This window comes from Bombina bombina, chromosome 1 (genome assembly GCF_027579735.1).
Source record: "Bombina bombina isolate aBomBom1 chromosome 1, aBomBom1.pri, whole genome shotgun sequence".
NCBI classification, from domain to species: Eukaryota; Metazoa; Chordata; class Amphibia; order Anura; family Bombinatoridae; genus Bombina; species Bombina bombina.
Window position 1 is genome coordinate 817571756 of NC_069499.1, and position 22954 is coordinate 817594709.

Below are 22954 nucleotides of genomic sequence, written 5' to 3' on the forward strand. Positions count from 1 at the left end.
TTAAATGTTCCTAAAAGCGCTCTACAAATACCTGATAATAGTAAATAATAACAATAATAATAATAATAATATTTACCTCTATTATCTATTTTTCTTCATTCTCTTGGTATTATGTGTTGAAAAGCATATCTAGATAGGCTCAGGATCTTGGAGCTTGCTGCTGATTTGTGGCTGAACATGTATGCTCATTGTCATTGGCTTCCACATTTTCAGATAGCTCCCAGAAGTCATTGCTGCTGCGTCAATAAAAGATACCAAGAGAATGAAGCAAAATTGATAACCAAAGTAAATTGGAATGTTGTTTAAAAAATGTAAAATATATCTGAATCATTAAATATTTTTGGGGATTTCATGTCTCTTTTAGCAGCTAACCTCTGGGTGCATTTGGGGTTTTGGATATGGATCACTTTAGCCACCACCTTTTATTCCAGCTTTATGGTAGAGGTTGGAAGAAAGATCAGATCATGTAAATCATGAGCATATATTCAACTTGTTAGACTCAATGTATTCTTTATTGTAAACTGAATGGAAGAAGGTATTGAGGGATAAGAATTAGGCTTTGTAAGATAGTACTGGAAAATTGGGGTTTTAACAGTTTATGTTTGTTTTTAAAACATTTATTTTCTAAACAGATCTTTTGCAATGTGTTTTTTAACTACTGATATTCTATGCATCTATTTAAAAAAAAAAGTTATTTGTCCCTATAATTCGAAGGTACTCATATTCTGTCACCGGCACCCTATATGTTCATGCTATACAAATAAAAAATATTGAGACTAATATTAACTAATGAAGATCATTCCTAACAATATATATTTTTTACTATTCACTTGGTAGAATCTTAGTCTTAAGCTATCCTTATCAGTATCTTAAATCTACTGTAATCCATAATATACATAATTCCTTTATCTATTCTAACTATAAAAACACTTTGGGCTCCATTTGTTAAGCAGCAGATAATTCTACTGAGGCCTATTGTTTCAGGCTAAGACTGCTGCTCCAATCAGGATGATTGACAGCCCTTGCTAGCAGCTGATTGGCTGCCAGTGAGCATGGAGTGGCATTGCACAAGCATTTTGTGGCAAAATGCTTGTGTAATGATACGCTATCTGCATGTGTCCAGTGACACATGATAAATCAACCTCTTTTACTCAACCAAAGCTTATCTCCCACTCTCTATCTTTCATACCTTTTCTAATGATACCTTTCCCACTATTTTTTCATCTTATATAGACTTTAAATCTCTAAACCACGGACCACAAAACTTTTTTTCTTTTTGATAGTGCACAATCACAAATGGTGTGATTGGCCCACAAGCCTCATTAAACTTATGCTAAAGATAACACCTCAAAAAAAAATTAGATCTCAATCATATTTTAGTTAAATAGTACATAGGAATTTAGATACTATTAATGAATTTAAAGTGACTATATATCATATTTAATTTTAGAAAATGTGTATTAATTAATTTTTATTAATTTGCCTTGGAGTGTTTTTGATCCTATATCCTCTGCTGTGAACAATAAGAACCAGAATTAAATTAATTTGTGAACATGAATCTTTCAGAATGCAGCATGTAGGATCGTCAGAGTTCTGAATTCTGTGGAAAATGCAATTTTGTATGTAACATTTCATGAAAAGCAGGCAAGATAAATAATGAAAGTGCATTGCAAAGTTATTTCAATATTCCTGATTAAAGGGATATTGAACACTTAATTCATTTTAGAAGCATAGCACTGAGGTTGTTTCCAGCCTCCTTCTAGTCATGGGTGCGGCCATGTTGAAATCTAGTTATTACTGCATTCCATTCCGGATGTGTTTGCATATGTACAGCAAATCGTCAAGCATAGGTGTATCAAATGTATTCCGTTCCTTTAAATATTTTATGGAGAATTTCATTTTGACTATCATATCTCGTTATGTGAAAAAAAAAATGAATACCATTAGGTTATTATTATCAACATTGAATCAGTGTGCCACACTTTTGCTTCTTTGAAATCTGCCCAAATCCATAAAAAAAAACTTGAAAATAAACCCATTAAAGAGCTTATTGAACATTAAAGGGACAGTCTACACCAGAATTTGTATTGTTTAAAAAGATAGATAATCCCTTTATTATTACCAATTCCCTAGTTGTGCATAACCAACACAGTTATATTAATACACTTTTTTGCTCTGTGATTACCTTGAATCTAAGCCTCTGCAAACTGACCACTTATTTCAGTTCTTTTGACAGACATCCAATCAGAACTGGCTTACTGGAACTCCACGTGTGTGAGCACAGTGTTATCTATGACACACATGAACTAACACCCTCTAGTGGTGAAAACTGTCAAAATGCCCTGAGAGAAGAGGAGGCATTCAAGGGCTTAGAAATTAGCATATGAACCTCCTAGGTTTAGCTTTCAACTAAGAATACAAAGAGAACAAAGCAAAATTGGGGATAAAAGTAAATTGGAAAATTGTTTAAAATTATATTCTCTATCTGAATCATGAAAGTTTATTTTGGACTAGACTGTCTCTTTAAATTCTTAGCATTTTTTTCTGGGTTTCCCCAGATTTTCAAATTGTATTTGTAATGCAAGTGGTTTTACTATTTCAAATAGTAGCTTTTCTAATAGAGTGTAACAGCTTGGAAACAAAGTAAATAAAAATTACTTGTGCTTGTCATTGCTGTTTTCATTCAAAAAGCCTTATGGATTGAAATGGGGGCTTTAATTTTCTATTAATGTGCAAACTAATTTGAAATATTTCAAACTATTTTCACAGCATTTGTTAAACAGCAAGCAAAAAAGCGTGGGTTGGTTTTACTTGTCTCTTGTTAGTGGAGAAAAAAAAATATAAACTTACATATATTAGTTGCTACTATATTTTGACAGAGCAACAAAACGCCACAGATAGAGATTTTATACATTGCTTTGAAAGGAAAGTTTTTTGTTCTATCAGTGTCAGATGGTTTTCCTCATACAAAAGCTATTTTGTGTAGTCAGTACACATTGAAAATCTAATATATGTGTTGATTCACCGCTATGCAAAATCAATTGTTTCATTTTTAATATACCTTCACAATCTTGCAATAAAAGCTTTTAGAGAAAGTAATGAATCTTTTACTCGAGACTGCCTGCTGCTTCAATTAGCCTGTATTAAGACACGGTTGTCATAAGCACACACTGAATCAATGGGACGTAGACCTATGTTAGACAGTTAGTTAAAGAAAGTATCTGGCAGATACATATTTATGATTAAATTGCATCAGGTAAGAAATAAATTGTTAAAAGAGTCATTTCATCACGCATAGGATAATCCTACAACATTTGTGCAATAATTTGTAGATAGCAAAAGCTGTTAAGCATAGGAAAAACTAGCACTATGAAAGGGGCAATAACCTCTTTAAGAATTTATAGTACTTGGCATGAAGTACTGGACTTAAAAAAGCAGCCCCAACTATGAATGTTTATTTGTATAGATAAAAATTCAATAAACATATTGTCATTACTCATACAATTTTTTTTTTTCATTTTAAAAGGACATTGCACTGTAAAATTTGTTTCTTGTTTGTGTTCCAAATATATTTTTATTCAAACTGCAGAGTATTAAACATAAGGGAAATTGTCCTATTTTAGCTTTGTATTTTAAATAGCTGTTTTTGCTCAGTGAAACCATCACCCATCGTTTTCAAGGGCTTGTTTATTAAAATGGGCTGAGCATTTAAGAAGAGAATCCCTCCTTATCTCATCTCTCCTCCTATACATATTCCACCTACCCTAATCAGGAGGTTGATGTATCTTGTTGCCTCCCATTTACATTGTTTTCTATAACAAATCCTGCAATCTGTAGTTGAAACAGGCGAAATGAGCTATTTCAGGAGGTAAAATGGTCTCTCCTTTTGCTTAATAACACCACAATGGTAATGTTCCATTTATCAAATACTGAATTCAAATATTGAATGTAATATTTGAATATTTACATTTGAATGCTGGGTATCATAGACTTCAATGTTAGTCTATTAGAATTGTTATTCAAATGTAAACATTAAAAAAAAAAAGTTTTAACATTTCATATTTAAAAACAACATTCTGTTTATAAATATATTTGAATGGTTACACTAATGTTATAGGCAACATTTGATCCATGATTCAAATATAAAAATACAGTTATTTCCTGTACTGATTTCCCCATCACTCTTCTATATATTTTTTTTTGTTAACACTCTTGAATGCTGCTCCATAACCTGTCTGCCTGCTCTGATTGGGTTGATTGGCAAATCTGCGGGGGGCGGTACAGCACCAGCAGTTCACAAGAACTGCTGATGCAATGATAAATGCCGACAGTGTATGCTTGTCGGCATTTATAGATGTGCAGCAGACATGATACGCTACATCGTATCATGTCTGCTCGCACTTTAATAAATTGACCCCTAAGACTCTCCACAAAATGCTGTATTAATTGAATATAAGTAACAGACATGTGTAAACATGTACACTTTCTTTTCCTTCTCAACTAAACAAAGTTTGCTATGAAATCTCATACAATCAGTGGAATCTCACAAGTTTTTTATTAAAATTCCACAAGGTTTCAACTTTCAGCAAAGCAAAGCATGAACTCAACACTCCTAATGTTGATTGGCTGTTTTTTTCCCGTCACCATGTAGATGAAAGTGAGAAGAGGAGATGAACTATTGCTAGTCCAAGAGCAGTTACTCTGATAAGTTTTACAACATAATAATAGTAATAATATTAATAATGATAAAAAACTCAAGTATATCATTTTTGCTTTCCCACAGCTGCTTTAGGGATAAAGGAAAATATATTATGAGTAACATGTCACAACAAATAATTTCCTATAGTATCCAAGGAAATTTTATTAAACTTTAGTGAATGGACTCCAAGGGATAACACAGAAGAAAAAAACCAGAAACAATGGATAGGCTGGAGAGGCTGTTAGCAATTTTACATCACTGTGTTGCTGGTTAGGAGAAATCTTCACATCTGCATCTTGTTCCTTATTCTTGATAGCCATAAAAAAATTAAAAGATAACAATTGTATTGACAAATTATTCTTATTACCCTAAATAATTGAAGCGATATGCCTATTAAAACATAGAAGTTCAACAATAGTTGATATCTGTGCATAGTCGGTTTCATGCCATATTTTAAGAATAACAATAAATTGAACTGGATGTGCACTCAAGGTTTCTCATGGGCCCTATTTGGGAAAGAAAAAAAGAATTTTAATGTACATCCCTAAAGAGCAGTTTCAATTTGTTGCCTTGATTCCTTGGTGAATACACATATGGTCACAGTATTGTGTAGTTCTGTTTATTTCACATCTTATAGTAATATTCCTTGGAGATATCATTACTGACTCCAGTTCATCTAATCACAAGTTCTTCTCTACTAACTTCTTCACAGTATCACAAATTCTTTAGAAGTTTGTTTTTCTTGTACATCAGGAAACACATATTTTATTTGAATACTTGTGTCTATAATACAGATAATTAGTGGCAACTAAGAGAATAGCGATTGCAAACTTGGTAAACTGACATACGGTAACTAGACTTGGCAACATCATTACCAGAGAAAATAAAGATGAAACTGGAAGGGGAAAAAAGCAGAGAACCATGTAATCTGATTCAAAGAAATAAAAACAGGTCTTTAGGGACTTTATAAAATACAGTAACATAACAAACTTTTTTTTTATTATGTTGCCTTGATTTTCATGTACATTTTTTTCCTCTAATTAATACATATAAACTGTGCAGGTAAAATATACAGAAACATTTCAAAAGAGAATAGAACATTTAGTTGATATTAACTGTATTACACTTGACAAATGAATACAACTTTTTAGAAAAAGGTTGTGATACAGACATTGATATTATATTTAGGGTTCCCTTGAATACATTATGGATATATAAAAATGCTAGAAGAACATATAACATGATGGTTATTAATAAACTAAATAGATGTATGTTCAATGTTTCATTCTGCGCTGATCTTTTAAGCAGTGCATTTAATTAGGTTCACAGTCAATTTATAAAAATGTTTTGGAATATTGCATTTATGCCTTCTCTCTAAAGTAAAATATGGAATAAGATAAAATAGAGCAATAAAATCATATAGCATTTTTTGCACATATTTGAAGGAGTAAAATAACCAGAATTATAAGTGTTATGACTGCAATAGGATTACCACTAAATGTTAAAGGGGCAATAAACACTATATAAATGCTAGATAGAATGATGCATTCAAAGTAAAGATTAGTTTAAGAATACCATGCAGTTGTATTTTTTAAAGTTTCGTTAGCTTTTTAAAAATTGACAAAATATGTGTAAAATTGTAGGGCTAGATTACAAGTGGAGCACTAACAGTTATTTGTGAGCGATAAAGGTTTTATCGTAGATATTAGCATGTGTCGTTTCTTTTTGCTCGTATTACAAGTTGAAAATAAACACGATTGCTTAAAGGCACACTGTACCCAAACATTTTATTTCGTGATTCAGATTGAGCATGTAATTTCAAGCAAATTTCGAATTTACTCCTATTATCAAATTATCTTCATTCTCTTGGTATCTTTATTTGAAATGCAAGAATGTAAGTTTAGATGCCGGCCCATTTTTGGTGAACAACCTGAGTTGTCCTTGCTTATTGGTGGATAAATTCATCCACCAATAAAAAAGTGCTGTCCAGAGTACTGAAACAAAAAAAAGCTTAGATGCCTTATTTAAAAAAATAATTATAGCAAGAGAACGAAGAAAAATTGATAATAGGAGTAAATTAGAAAGTTGCTTAAAATTGCATGCTCTTTCTGAATTACAAATGAACAAATTTGGGTTCAGTGTCCCTTTAAGCACAATTGAAGTTAACCCATCTTGGGATAGCTGGACCTTAGACTGGTTAACTGGTTTGCAACACAAAAAAGTGTCACAAAACATTACAAAGTACAGTTATACTCATAATATCTAATAAAAATTATTCAAAAAAATATTGCATAAAAAAGTTATAAGGGCTAAAAGATATGAGGTCTCAGGAGTTAGAAAAAAAAAGACTGCAAAGGGCTTTAACACTGAGATACATACATATATACATGTCTAAAGAAAATATGTATGTATGTGTGTATATATACACTGTGCCTAACATAAGTAATTAGTTTACTACAGCAGGATTGGACAGGGGACGATGGAGAAAGAATGGTTAGACCCACCATACATAATTACAAAAAAGGAGCTTATTAACCAAACAATATAACTCCTTCCCCATTCCAGCACATTTTTTGGTGCCAAATGGCATGAACAAATTATTTTCATCAAGTAATCATTTTTTTTTTTTTTTCCATTTCGTTCAATAATGTATTCATCTGTTCGTGTATCAAACGACTTGACAAATCAGCAAAATTTGGACAAATTTGCATACAACCGAAGCCCAAACACGCACCTCTATTTAAAACCTATAAATCTGGTTTCCTGTCCAATATAGGAATAACGATTTTGATGATTATAAAATGAGTGTTTTTATTTCCGGCTTAGTAAAACATAATTGGTACTCGGAGGCCACAGCCAGGAGGAGGTCTCATAAATATTTTATAGCTGATAAAATAATTGTATGATGGAAAAATATTTTGGGCCACATTTATTAAATCACAACTAGAGAATTTGTTCACCCATGATTTAACATTGCAGAAGGATGTCCTTGTACAATACCAACCCCTGCTTTTGTGTGCCCAATCAGCAGTGCATGTCAGTCACTCTAAACAAATTAGTTCACAGTGTTTTAATGTTACCACCTTGGAGGTGGCGGAGAAGTAAAAGGGACATGAACATTTTTCTTTCGTGATTCGGATAGATAATACAATTTCAAACATTTTTCTAATTTACTTCTATTATTTAATTTGCTTCTTTCTATTGTTATCCTTTGCTGAAAGGTTTATCTAGGAAAGCTCAGGAGCAGCAAAGAACATAGGTTCTAGCTGCGGATTGGTGGCTGCATATATATATTGATTGTGATTGGCTCACCCATATGTTCAGTTAGAAACCAGTAGTGCATTGCTGTTCCTTCAACAAATGATACCAAGAGAATGACACAAATTAGTTAATAGAATTAAATAAGAAAGTTGTTTAAAATTGTATTCTCTATCTGAATAATGAAATAACATTTTTGGGGGTCATGTCCCTTTAAGAAGCAGCTGTGGGATGACTGTCACTTCTTAGTTGCCTGTAAGCAGTTTTGCATGAGTGAACCTGTCCAGCAAGGGCTCTAAGGAAGCATTTGCTGCCTTTTAAATGGACTGCATTGGGTGATTGTAATTTATAGCTATTGTTTATGTTTCTTTTAGTCTGCTAGATATATGTGTCTTTTAGGATTTCAGTGTTCCCTTTTTCTCTAATACATATTTTGTAAATATTTTTCAGATAAAATGAAAATAACTGTTATGAGGATATGATAGATCCCATTACTTATCCGCTTACATCCAACACCTGGAGTTAGGTGAATTCTGATGATGGTTGGGTGTTGCTAATCCTTTATTTATTTTGCTTGTGATACATGTACCTGTACTAATACCTGCCCACATGGTTTTTAATTGGTTATGTAACTTTCTTATCTATTTTATTTATTCACAAAGGGTATTTTCGTCTGTATATATCAGGGCATATATAAGGCAAGTTAGTTAGTCAGGTCCTGAAGCACAGTGAAAGGTGTGCTATTGTGGCTGCCTGTCTAGACGTTTTTATTTTCATTTGGCTGGATGTTTGGTTACGTCTGAGCTCAGCACTTACTTTGTCTGTGTGGTTGTGGCTATTTTAAGCTACAGAATAAAGTTCTATTTTTATTTATCCTTTTTGTGGGGCTCCATCGTTTTTGAATCATTTACATCTTTTTTTAAATGTTATGTATAGTATAACATAATTTGAAATGTTTATGTTAATATAATTTTCATAAACCATGGAGAAATGTCATTTTGTATGGCATTTGAACGTTTGATTTGTTTACAAATTTGCTTGTTAGAAAGGGCTAAAAATCCTTTATTTCTCCATAGGTGTCATTGTGAAACAGAATTGAGAAGTTTTAAGCTCTAAAGCCCTTAATCATATCATATTTTCTTGTCAGCTTTTTACAGTTTTGCTGCATCACTTTCAAGTGATTTTGCATATAGGTAATATGTCCTTTTAACTGAGGCCCTTCTCACATTGATACCACTATTCAGCCACACCTGTCTTATTGAAGGTATAAACCATGATTTGATTTGCTTTCCTGTGGCTAGACTTTTCTGTTTCTTGTACATGAGGGACTGGCCTTCTCTGTCTATGTATGCAGGTGTGGAGGTGCTGTCCAAACCTCTCTACTAATATAAAGAAAATATCATCTGAACATCTCTGTAAAAAAGGAAGATATTTCACCTAAACATTTCTTCAGCTCACAAGAGTAATGTGTTTTACTCGCTTTTAAGTGATTTTGCATATAGGTAATATGTCCTTTTAACTGAGGCCCTTTTCACATTCCTACCACTATTTAGCCACACCTGTCTTATTGAAGGTATAAACCATGATTTTCAGCCCTTTCTAAAAATCAAATGTGTAAACAAATTAACTCTCTGTGAACAGATATCCTTCAGCTACTGTCCAGATGTAAGTCAAACTAAAAACAAAACAAAATTGAGGAGGGAAATAACATGATTGTGCCTGCACATACCAGATGCACACTCCCTTGCAAGCACTAGGACTAGCAGACTTATTGGGTGCTTAAAGTTCCTTTATAATGGTATGTAGTAACTGAGTACATTCTAAGGTAAAATATCTTACAGCTATGGTGCATTACTTTTAAGTCATGCAACATTTTGGTATCATGTGTCTTTAAGGGAGGATGTTTCCTGAAACAAGCAGAAACATGGAGGGTAAAAAAGTAGGGGTATGATTTATAATACTGAAACCATTTTGTGAATTTGGTCAAGGAAGAACAAAAAGATTTTAAAGAATGCGTGAGTAATTAATGGCAAAAAGATAGGCCTATAAACACTGCAGGTGAAGTGTGATATGGTGGCAAAGGAAAAGAAAAGACATCTATCCATCTGTGATTGTGGGTAAGTGGGCAGCATCACCACCCCTGCTCTTGTGTGGCCAATAATGCACAAGCAGGGGCTGTCAATCAACCCAGTCAAACTAATCCAGAGTGATTTTAAATTGCCAGCTCAGACCTAGAGGAGAGGTTAAGAAAAAACCTTAAAGTGCCACTAAACCTAAAAAATAATGTTATATAATTCTGCACATAGTGCAGAATTATATAACATTATATCAGTGCTAGTTTTTTATTACAAATATATCAGTGATTTTTTATAATAAGAAAAGGGTTTTCCAGACCCGCCCTCTGTGCTCTACTGAGCGGGTCTGGTTTTCTCTCAAAGTACATTGGGCCAGCTGTTTAGTCACAGCCCGGCCCGACCACGCCATTACATTCAAAGCAGCTCGCTCCTGCTCTGTCTGACAGCAGGAGCAAGCTGCATTGAATGTAATGGCACGGTCGGGCCAGGTTGTGACTAAACAGCTGACCCGATGCGCTTTGAGGGAAAACCACACCCGCTCAGTAGAGCACAGAGGGCGGGTCTGGAAAACCCTCTTCTTATTATAAAAAATCACCGGATATATTTCTAATAAAAAACGAGCACTGATATAATGTTATATAATTCTGCACTATGTGCAGAATTATATAACATTATTTTTTAGGTTTACTGGACCTTTAACTTACGGCTGCAGTCTTACTCATGCAGGCCTGCACCGAAGGAGCTCCAAAGTTACATCCATAGCTTGTTTAATGGAGCCCATAGAATGAAACTTGTCAACAGGATTCATTTTGACAAGCAATTGTGGCATGAGTGCTGAAAAGTTCACTTCCCTTCTTATTTAACTTTTTTACCTGTATTAATAAAGTGTAACATTAGAAAATTTCCTCTTCGCTGCTGCCTTCTGCATTTTTTCTTATGTCTGTACTTCTTTCCTCAGTAGGTGTCATTAGTCAGGTTATTATAATCATTTTACAATGCAGTGACTAATATAAGATATAAATGGTGCATGTTATTTATTGTGAATTTGTTTTACTGATTTGCCAATATGTATGTTGAGCTCTGAAGATAAAATAAAAGCATCAGCATGGAGCCATTAGTAATAAAAATGAATAAAATAATTCAACCATTAAAGTAGAGTTATTGAAGAAATAGTAAAGAGGTTTCCCATGGATTATCTTGCAACATAGTGATTGAACACTTATATGTTCCAGCTAAACAAGTGCTGATTTGAGTATCCAAAGATTGCACTATAACACTAATGTAAGTAATGGATTATAATGAATACATGTACATTATATTTCACTTAGAATATCTGTGAAGTTATATATATATATATATATATATATATATATATATTGTAATATATGTGCACAATATGAAATTCTATAATTTGGAGCACAACTGCAGAACCAAATTTCCACTATAAATCTATAAATATGGTTTGTATCACCCTTGCTAAGGACCTTCTATGTGGCAGAATATTTCATTTAACGTAAAGTGAGTAAAGGTAATTTGTTTTCAAAACCCAGTTCAGAACTCACAGGAGCTGACTGAATCACTGTAACTTACATTTAGACGTATACTCAGAGACAAAGCCCGGAGGGGCGAAACTAGTTAGGAGTGTATGTGAGCGTTTGGGCGCTCCAATTTTAACTGCCTACACCACATGCCAAATTAGACTTATAACGATCATAGCTATACTTAGTTAATTTGTTGACAGTCTGGGTTGTGCCAGACTTAGCCAAGGTATAATATATTTAGCAATCAGGCATTCAGCCTATCAGTTACCCTTATACTTTACCAGAGAGGATCAGATATATAGAAAGCTTAGTAAACGCATTTGCAGCACAAATACATCAACAGAGATATCTGTTATAGAAACTGACAGAATTTAAGGCTGTGTGGTTACCGTAACTTTCGTTCTCCATAAGGCACGGTGTAAAGCATACACAGAGCCAAACACAACAGTGTCCCAAGAGGCAACAGAGAGAAAATATTCCATTACCATATAAACACTGCCTAAAAAACTAAGGAAGCATATACTACCTAAGATATACAATACTGATATTGGTAATAGTGGTATTTGCTCTCTAGAAATAAAGATACGGGCAAGTGAATGTTTTTTAACATATACAGAGGAATATAAACTGTGCTCTTTTGGGGAAGTGCAGAGTAAGTTACGGCTTCAAAAACGCATAAGTAAAAAAGTGCAATAATAATCACAACAGATAGCGTTTCAAGATTTAGCATAACATCTTAGTTGTGCAGCAGTGCAACAATTTTCTAACAACTTAAGAATAAACAATCCACACAGCTCTGTAACGAACATTATCGTATTAAGCAGAAAAACTGCAAATGCTGTTCTATAAACAATAACTCTCAGGTATAACAACCAGAGAGGGTACTTAAAAAATCATTACTGGCTAACAAGACTCATAAGGGGATCACCAGGGTACCCAAACAACAGATACTGGGAGTACTAGGGTACCCAAATAATTATTTGGAATATGTATGTTATTAGATTGAGTTAACATACACATTATTGTGGGACCCACTTATCTAAGTATAGCCCAACCAAAATAGTATTACTCTGGGGGAACAAAGATTAATGTTACAGGCCTTTGATATTATAGTCTCCCACCCAAGAGAATATATACAGTCTAATTACATGATAGTGTTAGTGTCGATTTTAAGTTGTGTGTAACCCTTATTTTAAGTGCATTTCATAATAAAAGTTATATTTTAATTTCACCCGGTTTGGATCAACTGCCTTAAAGTCTAGGCTAAGAGTGCTTATATGTGCATACTTTCAGGAGACATCCACATCTTTGTGAGAGTTTTCTTTGTCTTTTTGGAAAATTTACTTTTATGCATTTAGCACCATTCCCTACATAACATAAACTTTACAAATTAACAAAGATTAAGTTTAAAATTACATAATAACAGGGAAACAGCCCGAGTAGTGCCTTTGTTCGTGTGTTGTAACATAAGTAAAAGTTGTCTGGTAATCCAGATTTTTTCTGAACAAATTGAGCACACAGACTTATTTATCTCACAAAATGGAATCTATATTTGACACAGACAGACAAGCTAGACAGCTAAAGAGAACAGCGGATCTCAATGATATTTTTGACAGTGGCCAAAATACAGGAAAGACATCAGTAGCCACCACACTTGATGGGGTCCTAAAAGATTTACATAGAACCCTTTATAAACAGGATAAAACATGGTGGAATAAACACTTTTTTGAAAAATATTTAGAAAGAAAACTCATACCAAGAGGCTTACGCATACAGCTATTTCCAGCATTTGAGTTAAAAAATGACAGTTTAACTGCAGAATGGGAGGAAGCTCTCTCTGAATGTTCAGAAAAACTAATGAAAATATTAGTAAAACATGATACTCTAGAATATGATCTATTTGAAAACAAAATTAAAGAACAGTATGAGAATCTTAAAAAATTTGAGCTAAATCCTGACTTCAACCAGTTATATAAAACTTACCAACAAGAATTAGACAAATATGAGCAAGAACTCAAAAATATCAAATCTGGTAAACTAAACAGAGACATCAGTGATTTCACCAACAATAGAGTTTATAAATGGCGAAAACAAGGATTCTATAGAAATACCAATAAAAACCCCAAAGTGAATATCATAGAAAGTGACATCTCTGATACAGATGGAGAAGAGGGTAGCTCCAATAATAACCCCCCCCCCCAACAGATAACCACATCCCCTTCTAACCTGATTGTACCAAGAGCCTCTAGTAGAAACAAGAGGAAAGATTTTTTAGATTCAGGCGAATCAGGAGGAGAATACGCAGAGGGGGGAGGTATAAACAAAAAACCAACCAGAGGCAGAACCAGATACCAGAGAGGGCAGCAAGGCCACTGGAGACCACCCAGGAGGGAACAGAGCCCCTTCTCACAGATCAGATTGAATCATTGAGAGTCATAAACTTATCTACTTTAAAACTCACATCTAATCACATTTCAGTACTTTCCAAAGGTTTATCCTTTTGTCCAACCAACAATGTGGACAAATTTGATGTTGTAAAAGATGTGCAATTATTCACCAGGAAATTGTTTCTAAAAAAATTCTTCACATCAGAAGAAAATATGGCAGGCTGGACAGATGAAGAAAGACTCACTCTGAACGATTTGGAGGACTTATTGGGAGAGTCTGAACCCAAGACCCCAGATAAATGGAGAGGGAATATAAGAAATAAATCTACATTTGTACCAAAAAATTACAACAACCCCCAAATAGAAATGTTCAGAGACTGTGTGTGCCGTGATATTACATCACTCAAATTAGCCCCAAAAAAACACAACTTGACATTTGCTGAACAACAGGCAATACAAGAAATGACAAAATGGGATGAAGTAGTCATTCGGGGATCAGATAAAGGTGGCAACATTGTCATCTGGCCTTTAGACCTCTACCTGAAAGAAGCTAACAAACAACTAAGAGACAAATCCTGCTATACAAGGTTATTGCATAATCCCATGGAAGGGTATACAAAAATTTACTCTAACATGATTAATAAGGCCTTCAAAGAAGGAATCATCACATCCAAGGAACATAAATTTCTTAAAGTTGAAAAACCAAAGATTGCTACTTTTTATATGATCCCAAAGATACATAAGAATGCCAAAAATCCACCAGGTAGGCCCATAGTGTCAGGCATTGAGAGCCTAACAGAAAAAGCCAGCATGTACATTGATCTAAGACTGAGGCAATATGTAGAACAACTACCATCATATGTACAAGACACAATGCAAGTACTGCAAAGACTAGAAAATCTAACTCTAAATGACTCCACTTGGCTAGTTACAACGGATGTAGAGTCCCTTTATACCTCTATTAACCACCAACAGGGTATACAAGCCACAAAATATTTTCTAGAAAGGTACTCTGAAGAAAATAAAGAACATGACAGCTTCATACTTAAATTACTAGATTTTGTACTGACCTACAATTTCTTTACATTTGATGGCCAATTCTATCTGCAGACAAGGGGCACTGCCATGGGCACTACCTGTGCACCCACTTATGCCAACTTGTTTTTAGGCTGGTGGGAGAAAGAATTTGTATTTACAGAAAGTAATCAAAAATACACTGACTGTATCCCGTTGTGGATACGGTTCATAGATGATATCCTCTTTATCTGGGAAGGCACACACAGTGATTTATTAAACTTTCTAAAACAACTAAACCAAAATGATTTAAACATCAAATTAACTCATGAAGAAAGTCTGACAAAAATAAACTTTCTGGATATAACAATTAACAAAAAAAGTGATGGTAATGTAACTACCGACCTGTACAGGAAACCGACAGCGGCAAACAGTTTGCTACACAGTACTAGTGCTCATGCTCCAAGCACTATGAAAAGCTTACCAACAGGAGAGTTTTTAAGGCTACGCAGAAACTGCTCAGAGGACCAGGTATTTAATGACAGAGCAAAAGAATTGGAGGAGAGACTATGGAGAAGAGGATATAGTAAAAGGAGCACAAAGAAAGCCAAATATAGAGCTTTACACACTCCAAGACAAAACCTCCTTTTCAAAAAATATAAGAACAGCTCTAATATACCCAGGCTGATAATGACATACAACAGCCAAACACCACAAATCCTCAATATTGTACAGAAACACTGGAATATCCTTATGATGGACCCAACATTAAAAACCATCCTAGGAGATAGGCCTTCAGTTGGATATAGAAGAACGAAAAACATAAAAGATCTTGTAACTAGTAGCCACTTCCAAAAGAAGAAAACCACAACTGCATTCAAACCAGGAGCTCACAAATGTGGCAACTGTAGCACATGTAAATACATGCGCAATACAGATACCATCACAGACAGGTTTGGTAAGAAACACAGTATCAAAAGATACATCAGCTGCAACACAGAAAGTGTAATTTATGTACTGTACTGTACATGCAATTTTTACTATGTAGGAATGACCTCAAGGAAATTACATCTGAGATTAATGGAGCATTTAAGGAATATTAAAAATGCAGCGAAAGACAAGGAAGAGATGAAATCCATAACTAGTGTAGCTGCACATTTCTTAAAATTCCATAATTCAAATCAAAATGACCTGCAATGCTGGGGTATAGAAAAAGTCAGTTTAGGAATGAGAGGAGGAAACTTAGAATCAGCTCTATTGAAAGCTGAAAGTCTGTGGATCTATTTATTGAACTCAGTTCAACCCCATGGGTTAAATGAGCAGAACAACTACTATATTTTTTTGTAATGAGCACAGTTGTAACATTATAAGGAAGTATTGAAACCTTGTCACAAATATTGGGGGCACAACTCATCTGATTTAATAACTTGTATATAGTGATATCAATGTGAAATTAAAACACTTAACATTACAAAGTAAAAAATACAAAAAAACAAATGAATAAATATAACAAGAGTGAATGACAATAGGAACAAATCATTATATAAGTTATTCTAACTTAACATTAAACCCTCACCCCCACGCACACAAATATAAGGAGCTGCACATCTTCCTCACAGGCATCACTAGCTCACACAATGAATTAAGGACACAGGTCACTTAATCTGTATAGGATTCAACTATACAACCTAGACACTGAAAGAAATAGTTCACTCTCACACAGTAACAGCACAAACTTAATCACTACAATCAGTAGTGTATGAACTTAGACACAGAATGAAGGAGTTCATTCTCACACAGTAATAGCACAAACAAAAATTTGTTTTATAATGTAAACAAATATAAAAAATAAAAAAGAGCAAGCACATACAACACAAGAACTCAAATGAACAATTAACACAACTCACAAACCTGAGACAGTAGTGGTTTTTTTAAAACATCACTGACACACATAGGGTGAACCTAGGATCATCCACATTTGTTGTGGAAAGAATGCTTACATATGTATAGTAGAAAGCAGAAATATAGTGTTATGTCATATACAGGACTATTGAATAAATAAGAATCAATATAGAAGTCAAATTAATTAGAAAAAGAGTTGCAAGTAACTAGAATAAAGTACCCCCATAATTTATGTATACAACAACAATATGTTAGTAACAACCGAAGCTGTAATTACATCAACAGTCTAAGATACAACCTACATATAATATAGATCGCTAAACCCCAGCAAAATATTGCAACCACCAACAGTAAAAATAGATCTGTACAAGAAGCTGTCATTCATTGTACAGGCAATGTAATGACAGCTTGTCAAACTCCAGCAGAATAACGTATCTATCTATATTAAAAACTGATTTGTACACGAAGCTGTCAATCTACAAACAGTGTCCAATCAGTACACAAGTTAAAAATAGAAGAAGGCGGGACTTCCGGTTTACCGGTATATACCCCCAAACAATCGGCGGCTCGCCGCTTTTGACAAAGCCCGGAGGGGCGAAACTAGTTAGGAGTGTATGTGAGCGTTTGGGCGCTCCAATTTTAACTGCCTACACCACATGCCAAATTAGACTTATAACGATCATAGCTATACTTAGTTAATTTGTTGACAGTCTGGGTTGTGCCAGACTTAGCCAAGGTATAATATATTTAGCAATCAGGCATTCAGCCTATCAGTTACCCTTATACTTTACCAGAGAGGATCAGATATATAGAAAGCTTAGTAAACGCATTTGCAAATACATCAACAGAGATATCTGTTATAGAAACTGACAGAATTTAAGGCTGTGTGGTTACCGTAACTTTCGTTCTCCATAAGGCACGGTGTAAAGCATACACAGAGCCAAACACAACAGTGTCCCAAGAGGCAACAGAGAGAAAATATTCCATTACCATATAAACACTGCCTAAAAAACTAAGGAAGCATATACTACCTAAGATATACAATACTGATATTGGTAATAGTGGTATTTGCTCTCTAGAAATAAAGATACGGGCAAGTGAATGTTTTTTAACATATACAGAGGAATATAAACTGTGCTCTTTTGGGGAAGTGCAGAGTAAGTTACGGCTTCAAAAACGCATAAGTAAAAAAGTGCAATAATAATCACAACAGATAGCGTTTCAAGATTTAGCTTAACATCTTAGTTGTGCAGCAGTGCAACAATTTTCTAACAACTTAAGAATAAACAATCCACACAGCTCTGTAACGAACATTATCGTATTAAGCAGAAAAACTGCAAATGCTGTTCTATAAACAATAACTCTCAGGTATAACAACCAGAGAGGGTACTTAAAAAATCATTACTGGCTAACAAGACTCATAAGGGGATCACCAGGGTACCCAAACAACAGATACTGGGAGTACTAAGGTACCCAAATAATTATTTGGAATATGTATGTTATTAGATTGAGTTAACATACACATTATTGTGGGACCCACTTATCTAAGTATAGCACAACCAAAATAGTATTACTCTGGGGGAACAAAGATTAATGTTACAGGCCTTTGATATTATAGTCTCCCACCCAAGAGAATATATACAGTCTAATTACATGATAGTGTTAGTGTCGATTTTAAGTTGTGTGTAACCCTTATTTTAAGTGCATTTCATAATAAAAGTTATATTTTAATTTCACCCGGTTTGGATCAACTGCCTTAAAGTCTAGGCTAAGAGTGCTTATATGTGCATACTTTCAGGAGACATCCACATATTTGTGAGAGTCTTCTTTGTCTTTTTGGAAAATTTACTTTTATGCATTTAGCACCATTCCCTACATAACATAAACTTTACAAATTAACAAAGATTAAGTTTAAAATTACATAATAACAGGGAAACAGCCCGAGTGGTGCCTTTGTTCGTGTGTTGTAACATAAGTATACTCAGAGATGTTGAGATTCTTTGTTAAATTGTCTTGAGTCCCAATGAGATAATTCTGGATAGAAGGCACTTTCACAGTAAGACTTTGTCTGTGTTAGTTAGCAGTGAGATTTTAGCGTCGTCAGAATGATGTGGCAAGAAGGGGCGGAGCATCTGAATGGTACGTTTTAAATATTACGAGTGGAAAACGGAAACAGCAAAGGGTAATACCTTGAATACTCTGTAAGTACAGTTCTGATGACAGCAAAACGAGATAGATGCAGAGGTGTGAGAGTTTCGGATCAGTTGCAGGTACGGCTTTGAATATCCGGATAGGAGGAGCAGTGTTTCTTGCAAGGCAGGTTATGAACTCGGACTGAGAGCTGTATGCATATGATAGTGCAGCAGCAATGTGAAAATTTAAATAACTGGATCCTGGAGTAACAATATTTAAGTAAGGTCTCTGTATAAAGGCAGAAATGCTGTTAGAAAAACTTGCTGTAGTATGAATCAGAAGGATGTTTGGAAAAGCTGTATATTAGGATAGAAATCCTCTTGAATAGGAGCTCAGTCAGGCAACAAGCTGTTTGTGCAACTAATCAAAAATACTAAGCACCTAAATCTGTATGTGTGATGCATTTAAAGGGAAAGTGGGTTGGACAAATGTTCACAACAAATGGCAGATATCATGACATGACCCCCCCCCCTAAAACAAGCTGTCCCACAGCTTGAGTTCTAGGTCGGTCAGGGAAGCGCCTATGGAAAAGGGAAACCAGTCTAAGAGCATGGATGTTTGAGGATGGTTCAGGTGTCATCTTCCGAAGAGTATCCCTTCCACCTGACCAGATACTGTAACTGTCCTTTGTGGAGCCTGGAATCCAATAAAGTTTCAACTTCATATTCCTCAGAATCGAGGGTAAAAGAATCAGGTGGTAGAATTGGAGTCTGATTCCTCATCTGTCTAGCTGGTTTCAAAAGGGAAACATTGAACATCGGATGAATCTTTAGAGACGGGGGTAGATCCAAAGTAACAGCATTGTCGTTGATTACCTTTGATATGGAGTAAGGTCCTATAAAAAGACCACCAAGTTTTTTTACTTGGCATTTGCAGTTTTAAATTCTTTGTAGATAGCCAAACCTGGTCTCCTATTGTGTAGGATGGAGATGGCTGTCTGTGTATTATTATTGTCGGTTATTTGTAGAGCGCCAACAGATTCCGCAGCGCTATTAACAAAGGCGGAGTACAAAAAACAGTTATAGGGATCAAATGGGTAGAGGGCCCTGCCAAGAGTTGCACTGTTGTAGTCAGCTCTTGAGAAGGTTATCAACAAACAGCTGGACTCTTAAGCTTACATGCTAGGGGGGTTCAGGGGATAGCAATGGAGATGAGGAACTGGTATAAAGAAAGGTTAGCGTAGGTTGTATGCATCCCTGAACAGTAGAGTCTTTAGGGAGCACTTGAAGGTTTTAAAACTAGAAGAGAGTCTTGTGGAGCGAGGCAGAGATCTTCACAAGATGGGAGCCAGTCTGGAGAAGTCCTGTAAACGGGAGTGTGATGAGGTGACAAGAGAGGAGGAGAGGAGGAGGTCATGAGCAGAGCGAAGGGGACGGGAGGGAGAGTATCTGGAGACAAGGTCTGAGATATAGGGGGGAGCAGTGCAGTTGAGGGCTTTGTATGTCAGAGTGAGAATTTTGTGTTTGATCCTAGAGGCAAGAGGAAGCCAGTGAAGGGATTGGCAGAGAGGTGCAGCAGATGAAGAGCGACGTGTAAGGAAGATGAGTCTGGTAGAGGCTTTCATTAAGGATTGTAAAGGAGCTAGGCGGTAGGTGGGGAGACCAGAGAGGACAGAGTTGCAGTAATCGAGGCGGGAGAGGATGAGAGAGTGGATTAAAATCTTAGTTGTGTCTTGTGTAAGGAAGTGTCTAATTTTAGAGATGTTTTTAAGGTGGAAGCGGCAGACTTTAGCCAAAGACTGAATGTGAGGAGTGAAAGAAAGATCTGAGTCAAATGTGACCCAGAGACATCGGGCATGCAGGGTAGGGGTAATGATGGAGTTGTCGACAGTTATAGAGAGATTGGGGGTGGAGAGTTTAGAAGAAAGGGGGAAATTATGGAGCTCAGTTTTGGAGAGATTTAGCTTGAGGTAGTGAGAGGACATCCAGTTGGAGATGTGAGAAAGACAGTTAGTGACACGGGTTAGCAAGGAAGGAGAAAGGTCTGGTGCAGAGAAGTAGATTTGAGTGTCATCAGTATACAAATGATATTGTAAACCATGGGACTTTATTAGGGAACCTAGTGATGACATGTAGATTGAGAAGAGAAGGGGACCGAGGACAGAGCCTTGCGGTACTCCGACAGAAAGTGGTGACGGGGCAGAGGAGGCCCCAGAGAAGGCTACACTAAAGGTACGGTTTGACAGGTAGAAAGAGAGCCACGAGAGGGCTGTGTCACATATGCCGAAGGATTGGAGGGTTTGGAGCAAGAGAGGGTGGTCAACAGTGTCAAAGGCTGCGGACAGATCAAGGAGAATAAGCAGAGAGAAGTGGCCTTTTGATTTTGCTGTAAGTAGGTGGTTGGTAACCTTAACAATTGCTGTTTCTGCGGAGTGATGGGGACGAAATCCAGATTGCAATGGGTCAAGGGGGGAGTTTATTGTAAGGAAATGGGATAGGCGTGCATAAGCTAGTTTTTTGAGAAGCTCTGATGCAAGAGGGAGGAGGGAAATAGGGTGGTAGTTCGATGGGGAGATAGGATCAAGGGAAGGTTTTTTGAGGATAGGTGTGACCAGTGCATGTTTCAGCGATGAGGGAAATATACCGGTGCTGAAGGAGAGGTTGAAAGTGTGTGTGAGTATAGGGGTAAGGGTGGCAGAGAGGGAGGGGAGTAGCTGTGAGGGGATAGGGTCAAGGGGACAGGTAGTGAGGTGAGAGCACAGTATAAGTGCCGAAACTTCTTCCTCAGTAACAGGGGAGAATGAGCTAAGTTTAAGGTTATGTGGGTTGTGGTTGATTGAGAGCATTTGAGGGGGTGAGAGAATGGAATTATGTTGAGAGCTGATTTCATTTCTGATGGAGTTGATTTTGTTATTGAAGTGGTTGGCAAAGTAAGGGTGGAATTATATTGGCAGATAGATTGGTCAGGGCATGAAAAGGAGGAGAAGGATGAGAGGAGAGGTTTGAGGGAATTAGAGAGCTGTTGTTGATCTAATGAAGTTTGGTGTGAGGAGCAGAAGGAGGGAGAGTTGTAGGGAGGGATGATATGTTGCAAGTAAGGAGATTGTGGTCAGAAAGAGGAAAGGGGGAGTTTGTGAAGTTTGAGAGGGTGCATCGATAGCTAAAGATCAGGTCAAGGGAGTGACCATCTTTATGAGTGGGAGAATCAGTCCATTGTGACAAACTAAAAGAGGAAATGAGTTGCAGAAGTTGTTTTGCAGAGGAGGCAGTAAGATTGTCAAGAGGGATGTTGAAGTCACCAGGAATGAGGGAAGGGGTGTCTGAGGAAAGGAAATAAGGTAGCCATGCAGCCAAGTGATCTAGAAATTGAGTTGAGGAGCCAGGAGGACGGTATATGACTGCGACACGTATAGAAAGAGGAGAGAATAAGCGAATCATGTGGGTTTCGAATGAGGAAAATGTGAGGGAAGAGATGAGATGTATTTGTTGAAAGGTGCAACGAGAGGAAAGTAAAATACCTACACCACCTCCTTGTCTGTTACCAGACCTAGGAGTGTGGTTGAAGTGGAGACCCCCATGTGACAGAGCAGCAGTGGATGCTGTGTCTAGGGGAGAGAGCCAGGTTTCTGTTAGGGCCAGAAGGTTGAGGGAGTGGGAGATAAAGAGGTCATGTATAGAAGTGAGTTTGTTGCAAACAGTGCGAGAGTTCCAAAGTGCACAAGTGAAAGGGGAAGTGGCTTTTGATGCAAGAGGAATGTGAGTAAGGTTGTCAGAGTTTTGTTTTTTGAGTCTGTGGGATGGTATACATGGATGTGCATGGCTAGGCAGTTGTTGGGGACCAGCATAAGGGGAGATGTCACCAGCAGCTACTAGAAGCAAGAGGGAGAGTGACATAAGATGAGATACAGATTTGCAGTAGTGAGACTGCTTTTGAGACAAGGTGCAG